Source organism: Ambystoma mexicanum, chromosome 7p, assembly GCF_040938575.1.
Source record: "Ambystoma mexicanum isolate Mex_15411 chromosome 7p, UKY_AmexF1_1, whole genome shotgun sequence".
Lineage (NCBI taxonomy): Eukaryota > Metazoa > Chordata > Amphibia > Caudata > Ambystomatidae > Ambystoma > Ambystoma mexicanum.
The window spans coordinates 79,776,689-79,790,601 of record NC_090939.1 but is presented as its reverse complement, the minus strand read 5'-3'; the positions used below and the strand labels follow the sequence as shown (position 1 = coordinate 79,790,601).

Sequence of the window (13,913 nt, the reverse complement as noted above, 5' to 3'; positions counted from 1 at the left end):
TGCCTACACAAAAGCCAAAACGGTGGCTTGTTTTGTGGTAGGTAACTTTTTTATTGAGAAGAATGAATGGTACAGGTAAATCATTATGTGCAATTAAGCAATGTATAAGAGTTACAAATAAATGATGGTATCAGTTACATATAGCAAAATGGAAGTGCTGATGATATCTATGTGAGACCTAGAGGGGTAGGTCACTAATGCAAGCATAATTTTGTTTTCTTACAACAGAGTTTCGCAACTCAAGTGGCAAGTTACTTTATATTAGGGGTATAACAGTATACCGTTATAGATACCGTGAACAGCTTAATTGAACTATAATAACAGTCACATTGTTTATACCGGTATACCGTTTTAGGGACTGCAGCTATTAAATGAGCTTTTCAATCTGATTTGGAAAGGCTGCAGTAAGCAAGTGCTGTGCATTCTGGATCTTGCACTGTGGGATGTGGCGTTTGGTAGACAAGAGCATAGGGAGAGTGAGGCCACATTAGTAAATGCAGCTTTGATGATGTGTCCGCTCTTTCTTTGTGATCAGTAGAGTCGGGTTAAATATCAGTCGATTTGTAGTTTTCTCGCCAATTTGAAAGATGGGGAACTACACATCCCAGAATTCAAAGGAGGGAATGAACTGGATGCCCTTTTGATGCATGTCCACAAAAGACGGTAGCTCTGTAGACTGTATGAACACTGGGCCTATCAGTGCTTTGTGCTAGTCTTTAAATGCCCCCCACTGTCCTCCATGTAGATTTCCACATTGGCACTAGAGTTGTTGCTTCGCTTGATTCTTCACCTGCCTTCTGCATATGGCACTGGACTCAAGCAGGCAGGACAGATTATACATTCAATTTGAAGTATCCAGAGCAATGGGGCGAGATATTTCTCAGGTCGATCCTCAATTTGTGACACCAACCATGAAAGCATTCATCCGTCTCAACTCACATGACAAGCATCCTAATGTGCTCAGACCTGGGGAAAATGGTAATGATGGGGCTGTGGTGGTCTAGGCCATATTTGTGCTCATATGTATTTTAACTGTCATTTGTCAAAAAGTTTTTGTGCCACTTCCTCGGGTGCAAATCTGCTTTTTAGAGACTGTTGTGATGTACAACTCTAGTTAAATTCTTGGTAAAGATATGTATGTGAATATGTCATTTTCCTAAAATGCCTCTCCTAACAGCCAAAGCCTTTTTAACTTTATACATTGCTGGCCGGCAGCCACTCATCTCCTAAACTCCTCCATCAGCCCTCCTGGCCACCAGACCACCCACCCGCTGCTAGCCATCATAGCCAGTCTGCATTACCAAACTCCATTTTCAGCCCAGTCCCCCTGGGCTAGCCCTTGTGGCCCTAGGGCAATACATCAGACACACTGCGATATCCCTTCGGTGCTAGTCGTTATAGCCGCGCTGCCGGCCCACACAACACCCTATACCAGGCAGCGCATATAGACACCACCAGCTCGCAGACACTGCAGAGCCAGCCTGCACATCCCCCCACTGACTTCCCAGGGAGCCATCGCTGTGTGGTCATTTGTTCCAACTGGAATAGTCACTGCTTAGAGAGATGTGTGGTAGTGATGTACCAGCATTTTGAGATGCATCGTTGAGGCGATGTAATGCAATGTGTGCGGAGATAGAACGCAGGGTGTGTGGGAAGGGCCATAGGTTATATTATACAATTAACAACAGTAAGCAGCTATGTACTTCGAATATACACACTGATCTATAGTTCAGATATAGTCTGTTGCATGGGAGTTGCTATCCAAATAGCTGCTTATGTGCGCAGCTAAAACATGAACCGAAAGTCACTATGCTTTTGTGCTGGCCAATGTGAAGTACGGTTGCTTCCATGTTCTAAATAAGTCCACTTGTGAATTGTTTGAGTGTACAAACTAGTCGTATCTATCTACATGTGTATATGGCGACCGCGACCACTTCAAAATGATGCAAGAAAATCTCAAAAGGAAAGGAAAGCGCCGTACTTGTGTATTTCAGCTAATGAAAGAGAACTGACTTAGCTGGCTTTACCTAAACTTTCTAAATATCATGCACTTGTTGGATGCAATTCACAAGACAAGCGTGGACACAAGATAGTTGTGAACATAATACTAGCAAATGTCTGAGCAAAGTGGTGAACAATTAACCGATTTCAAAGACAGACAATAGTTGTACCTCCTGGAATTACTTTTCACTTAAATAAATAGGTAGTTAGTTAACAAAATAGTATCACGAATATTTAATTATGTATGGCCATTAGTTTAAAGACATACAGCATAGAAACGTATATTGGATCACAGCATAAAAAACGCATATTGGATCACAACACAGTATAACGTTATATAAACGGTTTGAAAACAAATAAGGCGGTCCAAGCAGGCACATTTGCTTTGAAAAAAAAAAGGCATTCGACAATTTAGGAATAAGGTGGCAATACTTTGATTTGGATACCCAACTGTATACTGTAGCACATGTATTGAAATGTGGTCCAGTGTTGGTGATCACTATTCACAACTTTATTGACAAATGCTCATTTTTTTCCATTTGAGCTCACATGTACCTCAAAGCAACAATTAGTAAGGTTAAACTACCGGCATACAAGTGTAGCTAGAGGGGACCTGGATTTGAGGAAGTGTGCTGTTTGAATGAGGCAAATGGAGTAGCTGTATTGGAATGGAGACTTTCCCAACCTTACCCGGGTAAGGGAAGGGGGGGGCAGGTGTTTCTTTATCATGAAGCAGCTAAAAGAAAACCGTTTGTTTTGTAGAGAGCAATATTAGTTATCCCAACATACAGTTGCAGCTTACATACACACTGCCTCCAACATTTCACTGCGCACACAAACTGCCCCCAGCCCTGAATGCACCCATAACACCAAACACCCTCAAGCACTGCATATTCACAATGCTGTTGCTGCTAACGCATAAAACACAGTGCCAGCATTTCACACCCCACCCCAGTACCGCATGTACACAAAAACTCTGACCCCTTGCGCCACACTGTAGAAACACCACCGGAGCAATGCAGGTACACACACAAACAATGCCGTAAGCTTGGCTCCTAATGCAAGCACACATACAGCACCTCCAGGATTACACAACTGCATACAATCAGTGCCCAAGCATGACATACATACACAATTCCACAGGGAACAAGCTCAGCATTGCACATACACACATTGTCCCCAGTACTGTACACATACACACTGCACCAGACACAGATACCCCACAAATGGAACCTGGACTTAATTAATGTGGGAGTACTGGATTCTGCAAGGATTATAGTTTCTAGACAGAATTATACGAGCTTCACTACGAATATTACTGTGCCAATAGGGCACAAGTGAATCTTGCACTAAGGATGTAACTGGGAACAACAGCGTCTGGCCTTACTGAGTTCAGTGGGCAAAAATGAACATGGAGTTGATGTCCCAATTGTGCATAATGGATCTGGCTGGGCTTAGTAGGCAATACTTGATACTAGTACTTCTTAGCTAACTTGACATACATGGATCCAACATTGATATGCTAACTACACAGATCATTGACAATGGTTTTGTTAACTGGCTGGAAAATTGTACGACAATGGTGCAAACGTTAGCAATGGTGTGAGACTAAGATTTTCATACCAAAATGTTCGAATGGGTGGACTGCCTGGGCCTTTCATGGCATTACCACGGTATATTGTCGCAATACAAGGCGTACCCGAACATAGCAGAACACTGCCTAACAAATGATGGTACTTCCTGTGCATATGATGAAACTATCAAGCTAATCATGAAAGTACCGGGATAGCAATGCCCACCAGGGAAAACTACTGGCTTTGCCATGCCTTGTTAATAGCATAAGGGACATCCTCCCACCCATCCCTTTTACCCGAGATGGACAAACAGAAGTACTTACATACCCATTAGTCTTTACATGGGGGAGCTAACAGCAGCATTAAATGGATGGAGACAGATAATCAACAGCATTATTGTTACATTGCACTTATTTGTCGGCTGAGTTAATCATGTATGCCTTAAAAAGTCCGCAACACGTGTCCTGCAGAGAGATGCTGATGGTTAAATGACAGATTGCAGTTATGTGAAATAGAATTCAAACCGTGCGTCCAGGACGCATTTATTTGGAACACGGAATTATGGTGCAGAACGTGCATACTATGTGTCAGTTGGAGCAGTCTGAAGGGGGATATTGTCGGTAGGTGGTACCTGTGCCATTACACACCCCCCTCCTCCTGCTCTCAGGTGTCGTGTGTTCAGCGTGTCTAAACACCCAGGCTCTTATCAGCCTGTCCTCATGTGCCTCAGGGGCACCGCACTGAGCAACAGCTTACCTGTTGCCCCGCAGCTACTTCTCTGGTAGGGGCCCGCCTCTCTGAGCCAGCTCCGAGGACCTGCTCATCCTGAGCGGGCCCTTCCTTTGCAGCACGGGGCACCAGACCCTATTTGCAGCGCCTGCAGCCTATGCCCTGCCCAGCCTTTCGCGCTACTAACTCGAATCTCCAAAGAAGGGCGTGCCCAGCAAGGACGTGACGCGACGTGCTTGTCACGTGACACCCCTACTGCCCAGGTCCTTTCTTCTAATTGCAACAGCGAGTCTTCTGACTAAGATGGGCACTGGTAGTTAAATGTTAATTGTACCGCGCACCGTCACCCACGGAATTGGTCCCCAGGCGCTCTGGCGGATCTGTAAACGATAAGAGGATGGGTTAGTAAGGTGAAGAGGGAGTAGGATAGTGAGAGGACTCGAGAGTGGTGGTCTGTTGGCAGCTTCAACTCGGTATACACCAGATGCTGAGCATAGCTCTCAACCATTTATGTCGGAAAGGCGGGTGAAAACACCCGATTGAGAGGCCTATTGAAACGAATGGGCGTGGAGGGTGAGTCCGCTGTTTACAAGGCGGGTGACACCCACCAAAGCGTGTGAGTTGAGAGCTATGGCTGAGCTTTGGTGCAGGTATTGGATCGGTGTCAGTCCCGTGTGTGCTGTTGCTCCTGCTTATGTGTTGTGAAGTGTATGTGGCTTGTGGTTCGAGAGATGGTTGTGTGTGTTTTTGAGTGAGATAAGTATGCTGAGTTTGAGGTTATATTGGTTAGTGGGTTACCTGACCTTTAGCATGTGACATTCACAGTATTGTCTAAGTGTGGCACTTGTTTGCCTTCACAATCCTATGTAGATGCGGCTAATGCTAATGTTCACAATTCTATCTAAGTGTGGCCATGCTCACATTATGGCACTGTATTTTATTTGGAGGTAAGGTAGAGTGACAGGGGTTTTCTGGAGTAGAGTGATTGCTCTACTCCCCACCCATGCGACACTCACAGTTTTTGTTGGTGTCTGTTAGCTGCTGACTTCCCTGGCGTCCCCTGCAGACACTTCTTGGAGCCGCCAATGTCAGAGATGCCCTTGGGGCCCTTAGCCGCGTGGGCTGCACGGGCAGGGGGCTGCCCTGCGGTGTCCTTGGTGAGGGTGTTGTGCGCCAATCAGGGCCGGGGGCGCTGAGGGAGGCGGGTAGAGGGAGGTTCAGGAAGCGGGTTGGGAAAGGGTAGGGACCACGCGCCGAGTGCGCTCACCGTGGTTTAGGCACAGGTGAAAAAAGATTTGGGAGGCCACAAGATGGCAGGGTCAGGGGGCACCTACCTGGTCAGCAGTTCACATCCAGATGAGTGGGGTTGGCATGGTGTGGATCGGGTCTGAGCTGTGAGTGAGCGCCGTGGGCAACCGCAGTAGAAACCCAAGGAGGACACATGTACTCCCTTTTTCGCTACCTCGAGTAGAGCGAGTGCAAAGGGTGTGTGATACACCTGCTTCTTCTAAGGTTTGAAGCTTGTGAGTAGTGGTCTGAAGGACGACAGGACACAGGTTGAGGTGTTTATTCAGGCACCTCCATCAACTTGTGTAACTGGGGAACGTATGTCCAGGGCAGGGAGTAACAATACCCACAGCTGCCTGTTAGGATTGACAAGTCAGTTAAGCATTTAAGCATGTATTAACATTGTGGTTTAAAGCATATGTTTTCTATATATAGGGACCAAGAGATACTGTGACTTCATCTGATTCTTTACTAGAATGTTTGTCCTTGTGTTGGTTCTGGAACAGAGAGACAGTTGAAGCCTGCCACACAAGGCAGTGCCTGCTGTCGCGTCGTTACATTAATAAATCTTAATTGAAGCTAAAGCACTGTGACTATTTACTTTACACTGCCGTATTCTAGTTCAGGCAGTGGCTCCACTGCATAGCTCTCAACTCACATGCTTTTGGCGGGCGTCACCCGCCTTGTAAATGGCTGATTCACCCGCCAAGCCTCCTGCACGTCCATTAATTCCAATGGGCGTCTCACCCGCCAAAAACAAAATCGGGTGATTTCACCCACCTTTGCAACACAAATGGTTGAGAGCTATGCCACTGCATGCCGTAGGTGTGTGACGCTGTCCACACCTGCACAGAGCACCAAGGAGGCTGCCCTAGCCTTGGCATTACGCTCTGACTGGCAGGCATTCAAGTGTGGAAGCCTCAGGCTCCAGATCAGGAGCAGCGCTGTTGCGGTCTGCCTCTAGCACAGCCTGCCAGATTCTGCCTTCCTTCGCACTCTTCCCGTGAGCGGCGCACCTTCCCCTCCAAGTCTCGCAAGATCACGCTCCTACGATCTCGCGAGGAAGATTCCCCACACACCTCCTTTGGTGGGAAAAGGACTGTTTCTAGTCCATGACAAAGTCTGAGAACTTGGAGGGCTTCCTTCTCTCGCGCTGTGGTCTGGCTTGGTTGGAGGGGGGTCTTGAGGCTTCAACGGTGCCACAGGGAGTTTCAGGTGGGTCGAAATCTCCTGGTGTTGGTCCCCAGAGTGGTTCCTTGGGCTGGGGCGACTGGCTCCTGCGTGTCTGTTCTCTTGGCTCCCTTTCCACAAAGGCATCTGTGTCTGGGGTTTGGGATTCGCCGGCGGAACCATGCTGCTCTTGGTCATCTGCTTCTGCGGATGGCTGGTTGGTGGATGCTCTTCTGCGATACACCGCCACTCTTTCCAGGTTCCATCGTTTGCCATCGCTGGTGTGGACGTGGTTGGTTCCTTTGGCTGTGACTTTTATAGGCCTGCTGTATTTGGAGCCAGTTTCAGAGTCCTTGTGAGGTAGGCGTATTTTCATGAGATCGCCTTCGCTGACCTCAGTGCGATGGGCTGCCCTGCGTTTGTCGCCTTTGGTTTTCATGTCTTCCTTGTTCTTTTGCATACGAAACACAATGTCTCGCATGTCTGTTTTCATCTTCTCTGATTTGATGCAAACACGGTGGCACCAGCGTGGACGCCGCCCATCTCCCCCTCAACAGTTGAAAAGGGGACACTCCGGTAACAGCATTGGGTGTGATGCAGTGGGCTGCTACAGCTTCTTTCACTGTCTTGTAGGGGTCTACACCTGATGGACACGCAAGTTGAAACACGCCCTTTATGAAGCGGTTCGCCCTTTCCACTAGTCCGTTTGCCTGTGGGTGGTACACGCTTGCTCTCAGCTGGCGGACGTTAAGTTTCCTCAGAAACCTTTCCATTTCTCTGGACACCACCTGCACTTCGTTATCAATCACAATTTCCTCGGGGAGCCCCCCTTGCTGAATAATTGCATTAAGCACGTCTGTGACTGTGCTTGTGGGGATGTCCGCTGCAAATTCAATCTCAACCCACTTAGAAAAGTAGTCCAACATGACTGTTCCGTATTTGTGGTCCGTGGACGTGCCGCCCAGAGGGACGATAAAATCCAACCCTATTTTGTGCCACACACCATGCAGGATTTCTGTGGGCATCATGGGCGCCTGTCTCACTGCCAGCTGGTTGTTGCTGTTGATGCACTTGTGGCACCTTTCAATCATGGCCCGTATGTCTTGGTCCGTGCTGGGCCACCAATACACAGTGCGTACTCTGCCCCTTGTCATGTTGCTTCCTAAGTGGCCCGAAGGTGCTCTGCAGAGAATTACTTTGCGGATGCCTCTTGGGGAGATCACACAGTCACCTCTCAGTATGAGACCGTTCATTGTTGTGATCACGTCTTCCACTTTCCAGTATGGAGGCAGGCCTTCTGGGACTGCTCTCTCATTTAGCATCCTCTGCAAACCCTCTCTGCCATGCCGTGTAGGGCGTTGTCTTGTTCGTATTCTTCTTGCCAATGTCCGCTCACTTAGCTCCATGAATTTGCTGTTCCATAGGTCACCTATGGATGCCACCACTCATTCATCTTTGAGGAACATGGTCCCTGGGGTGTTCTGATCAAGCAACCCGGACATACAGTCAGCTTGGGCGTTCTTCCAGCCGGCAATGTGCACAATTTCATAGGTATATTCTTGGAGTTTTGCTGCAATTCTAGCCAGTCTCAGGGTTGCAGTTTTGGTGCCGCTAGGGCTTAGCATGTGTATGAGGGGTTTGTGATCGGTGACTAACTGGAATTTGGTACCCCATACTTAGGATATGAAGTATTCTACGGCCCAAGCGCATGCCAGCATTTCGTTTTCCACAGTGGAGTAGTTTTTCTCCAATGTTGATAGGGCTTTGGACGCAACCCCTTTTTTGGGTGAGGGTGACTCCTAGACGGTATGCGCTGGCGTCAGTCGTGATGCATGACTCCCATTCGGGATTGAAGGGCTTGAGACGGAGCGTTCAGGATCCTCTTTTTGATCTCGACGAAGGCTTCATCCTGTTGGGGACCCCAGGCGTAGCCTGCCCCTTTTTTCATAAGCTCCCTTAGAGGGGACGTGGTTTCGGAGAACCTGGTGTCATCCGAAATCGCTACCGCGGTTGGCGGCTCCTTCGACGTTGTAGACTGCGAACCGACAGATGGGGATTGCAGTCCCTTCTTTGTTCCTGGGCTAGGCCTATTGGCCGGGAGCAGGTCTGCCGGGAGTTATATTTTCCTTCCTCCCGGCAGTCGCTGCGTTTCAACCTCGCTGGTTCTCGCTCCAGCTACCCTGGTTCCTTCGCTCTGTTTTGTGGCTCCTCCTGTTATCCTCTGCCCACTTCGGCTCCTGCAGCGGATCTTGCCGCTGGCTTGTTTTCGCTCTCCTAGCGGAACTGTTTTCTACTTTTCTTCTTTCTCTCTGCCATCACCTCCGGCAGTGGATCTCCCTTCTTCCTTTTTCTCTCGCTGATCCTGCAACGATCTGTGTTCACTCCTTCCCCCTCTCGGTCGCTGCTTCGGCGGCGGGCTTTGTCTTTCCCCTTTGCCACTTCCCTCTCCGCTAGCGGTCCTCCAGTTTTTCCCTTCATACTTTCTCTTTCTCTCTGGGCCGTGTTCTCTGGGGCCCAGTGGTTCTGCGGTACCATTCCCTCCTCGGCTGCCTGTTCCCTACCTCGTAGGGATTCCTCAACTCACCCGCAGTAATCTCCTCAGCTACCGGAGTTTTTTCCACGTCGGATTTTCCTTGGTGGTTATCCTTCCGGCGGATTTCTGCACATCTTCCTGCCTGCAAGTTCTGCCTTGGACTTTCGCCTGCTTACCTGTCTACGATCTCCTCACTAAGGGTTTTTTCCCCTGTGTGGGTTTTTCCCTGTTTTCCGGCTTGCTCCCGGAAGGAGTCCCGGGACGGCTGTCCAGTCAGCGGTCACTGTGGCTTCGCTCCGAGACAGGCAAGTGCCACCAAAAAAGGGAAGAGACTACCTAAGCCGGCGGAATCTACTAGACACAGACAACTCAGGAAGTTCAGGTGAGGAGAGTGTGGAGGTACGGGAGGACAAGGGGGTTCAAAAGCACAAACAGTCACACCTGGGGACAAACTTTGCATAATATTCCGCGAGGCCCAAAAAGGACCAGTGTTCATCCTTGGACATCGGGGCTGGGGCATCGGTTATTGCTTTGAGTAGGTTTTTCTTGGGGCTCAGCCCGTCCTTCGAGATGTGATATCCTAGATACTCAACTTCTCCCACGCCGAACACACGTCTCTCATGGCGCAGGTGGACACCCGCTTCCTCTAGCTTGCGCAGGACTGTGTTCAGAGCCGTGTCGTGGGTGCTTGTGTCCTTGGCATACACCAAGATGTCATCCTGGAAGTACGAAACGTTCGAAATGCCGTGCATCATGGAACTCATCCTCTAGAACACCAAGGCCACAGACGACAGGCCGAACGGCATACATGTGTACTGGTATGTTCCGTACGGGGTAATAAACGCTGTGAGCGGGCGTGAGGACTTGTGCAGGCTTATTTGGTGGTACGCATCGCGCATGTCAAGCCTTGAAAAGATGATTGCTTCTTTCATCATGAGCACCATTTCATTGATGCTGGGAAGCGGGAAGCTGTCGGTGACCGCTTCTAGGTTCAAGCTGCATAGGTCTATGCAGACTCTCACTTCATTCGACGATATCTTTTTAATGAGTACCACTGGGCTCAGCCATTCAGAGGTCTCCACAGTCTCGATGGTACCCTCTTTGACCATCTTCTGTAGTTGAGCTTCGAGTGCTGACCTCGCTGTTGCTGGTACGGATCTGACTTTGTGCTTTATGGGCACTGCGTTTGGTTGAGGCAGATTTTGTGGACATAGTTCTTGATTTTCCCAGGCGTTTTGGAGAATAAGGTTGGGCGCTCCTCCTGATGGGACCAGCAGGACCTGGTCGGGTGTGCTGGGCTCTAGCCTTATGCTCAACTTGTGTTGGTCGTCCCAATCCAGCACAGGCGGGCCTTGAGAAGAAAAGTACACTTTCATGTTGGTAGACCCTTCTTTAAACTCGATTCTTGCCTTAATATAACCAAGTAAGTCTACAGTGGAACCACCAAAAACGGTCGGCTTCTGTCTGTTGCTCCTGATTTCGACCTGGTCACGCCCCATCATTTCTTTGTACATTTGGATGGGGAGGACGGTGAGATCTGATCCTGAGTCAACCATGACTCGTGTCTCCATGCCATCTACTCTCAATATGCAGTGGGGCTTTTCTCTCATTGCCCGGGGTGCGTGGACCATGATCACCATGGGTTTTTCGCTCGGGTCGTCGTCGCTCGACTCTGTCGCATTTGGAACATTCTTTGCTCCTGGCGGGACAGTCGCGATCGTCCGCCATGTGCTTGGTGCTGGCACATCTGTAGCACTTGGGTGCGTCGCAATGCTGTCTGTCCTTGTGCCCTCTCCACTATAGGGCAGCCAGATCAGGGACCGGTGATGGTCCTCTGACTTCTTTGCGTCTGCTGGAGGTCTCTTCTTCAGCTCTGGCGATTTGAATGGCTTTGTCCAGGTCTATCTCTTTCTCCTGTATGAATTTGTCTTGGACCTTCCTCGAATTTGTGTGAACCACCAGCATGTTGCAGATGACCTGTTCAACGTTGTCACCAAAACCACATAAGGCTGCGGGTTCCCTCATCCTGTTGATGTAGTCGTCCACGGGCCCGTTGCTTTCCTACTTTCTGATGTAGAATTTGAGTCTGTGAAGCACCGCATTCTCCTTTTTCGTGAACCTCTTTATGATGTGGCGGATCGCATCCTTGTAGGTGTCATTGCCATCACCTGCCATGGGTATGGCTTTGAGCCCAGCAAAAATGTGCTGCCCTTCAACCCCCCCCCATCGCGTTGAGAAGCATGGTCTTCTTCCTGGCCGGTGCTTATCCTGTGCCGCCTAGTGCCTCGAGGTACGTGGAAAACAGCGACCCTCATTGCTGCCACGGAATGACTGGGGTCCCTGGAGAGAGAAGAAAGGCTGGGGGTGGCATAGCACCTTGCTTGTTCTGTCCGGGGGGTTTTGGATCCTTGTCGCCAATTATGTAGTGGCCTGAAGGACAACAGGACACAGGTCGTTCTGGGTGAGGTGTTTATTCAGGCACCTCCATCAACTTGTGTAACTGGAGAACATATAGACTAACAGCTGCCGTATGGGTGTGGGACGCTATCCACACCTGCACTGTCAGAGCACCCAGGAGGCTGGCCTCAGCCTTGGCATTACGGTCTGACTGGCAGGTCTTCGAGTGTGGAGGCCTCAGGCTCCAGATCAGGAGGAGCACTGTTGCGGTCTGCCTCTGGCACAGCCCGCCCGATTCTGCCTTCCTTCGCGCTCTTCCCGTGAGCCGCGGAGCCACCCGCTCCAAGTCTTGCGAGATCACGCTCCTGCGATCTCGCGAGGAAGATTCCCCACATTGTGCATTTGGAAAAGGTTATTTTCTTAAAGGTTACATCTTTTGAGCGAGACAATACTTGCTTAACATTTTAGGTCGCCCGTGAGCAAGGTTTTTAGACCAAAAGCGGGAGATTAGAATTTGCCCATTGGCCTGCATTAAGATGAAGAAAAACATAAATGTAGCAATATTTAATGCAACATTTTCAAGTCCCATTCCAAATTTGGAGGGTTGTCATGTATGCACTATGCTATATTGCCAGGGTCAGCGTTAGGGGAGGGATGACGTTAATCCCCCTTCTTCCCCCCCCCCATCTCCTCACACCAGCTGGTGGGAGTCTTTCAAGGGCACCCCCCAGCTGGCGCGGCACGAGTCAATGGTGGTAGATTGCCTGGCACACGCAAAGCCGATAAGCCGTGCACCCCTTTTATTGATAGCACCACGTGTGGTGTGTGCCACGTGTGCAGAGCACGAGCCCAGCAGGGGCTTTACTAGTGACAACATATGACGCATTACATCAATAGAGTCAAGAAACAGACATGGACTCCATGTTAATTTAATTTAAAACTGCCTGAAAGGCAATGAACAGAAGTTCCTATGTACCCTGTATACTTGGTTTGATAATATGTGTCCTACTGATAAAGTATTGGAAACAATATTTTTGGAACTCTTTAACATTCTTTTTATAGACATGAGCTAACTCTAGCTAAGGCACATTGGGTGTTTGGTAAGAGTTGATCTGTGCCATATCTGTTTGCTTGTTTAGCTGCTGATGATGAAAAGGAGAGGGTGCTCAGTTTTCTGTGCTTGTGAGCTTGTGCGCATCGGTTTTCTGTGCTCGTGAGTTTTTTGCGCATCCCTTACCTCACTTCTGAAAATCATGAAATCGACTCCTGGGTTTACAAAATGTCTTCAATATCTTAACCAATGCTCACTACTCTTTTCTAACCTCTTTGTCTTTGCCACTGTGGATTATCCATCCCTCCTTCAAACTGTTGGTTCCTCCCTTTACACTGCGATTGACTTGGTGGCCTATCTTTTTGAACGGACCTGCTCCTTTTCTGAAAACTCCAGCACCATACTCCTCTCTAGGGCATTCACCATGGATCAGGGCCTATTGCTCTTCAATCTATACCTTGCCTCCTTCCACCAACTCACTTCTTCCTTTAGCTTTAATGATCACCAATTCTCTGACAATACTCAGACCTACTCCTTCCCCTTGTTCACCACTGCGGTCTCCAAAAGTATAACCAATTGCCCAACTGCCATCCATCACTGCATGGTTCTATGCTGCTGCTGCTCAACCCCGTGAATACGGAATTCATCTCTCTCCCAGCGCCAACTCTAAACCTGCTGTCCCCTCTAATTCCCCTCCAGACAGACGCCTTTACCTCATCACTCGTGGCTTGCAACCTTGAGGTTCTCTTTGGCAGCAGACTAGAAATTAGTTGAACTGTTCAAAATGAGGCTCATGTTTCATCTGCTTGGGATAGGAGGAGCACTTCTAACCCCACTTTCCTATCCTTCCTATCCCAACTGACTGCCCTAACCCACCTTTCGTCCCTCAGGATTATGAAATGTAAATTTCAAATATGCAATTAATGCCCAAATATTTGATTTTTCTACCTATCCTTGGTCTGTGCCCCCTTATTGCCCCTTCACCCGATCTACATCTTCCAGCCCAATAATACTTCTAAAGGCACCATACCGAGGAACTACTTCTGACCCCTGTTACTGTTTACTCTGTAGGCCATTTCTGTTCAAAATGATCCCCTCGTTCTTCAGTGATTACAATAAAATACCCGTGCCTGTGGCACAAGATTTCAAACAGATGTATTTGTGTGTGCAA

General features: G+C 48.8%; 1 protein-coding gene across 1 annotated transcript in view; it reads right to left on the bottom strand.

Moving 5' to 3' along the window:
- The window catches only part of POLQ (DNA polymerase theta), a 1,553,125-nt gene extending 1,548,647 nt beyond the window's left edge, over positions 1-4,478 (bottom strand). Inside the window, exon 1 of the mRNA XM_069635828.1 lies at positions 4,332-4,478. The gene's annotated coding sequence lies outside the window, so the exon portion shown is untranslated. The remainder of the gene's footprint in view (positions 1-4,331) is intronic.
- Between the last annotated feature and the right edge of the window lie 9,435 nt (positions 4,479-13,913).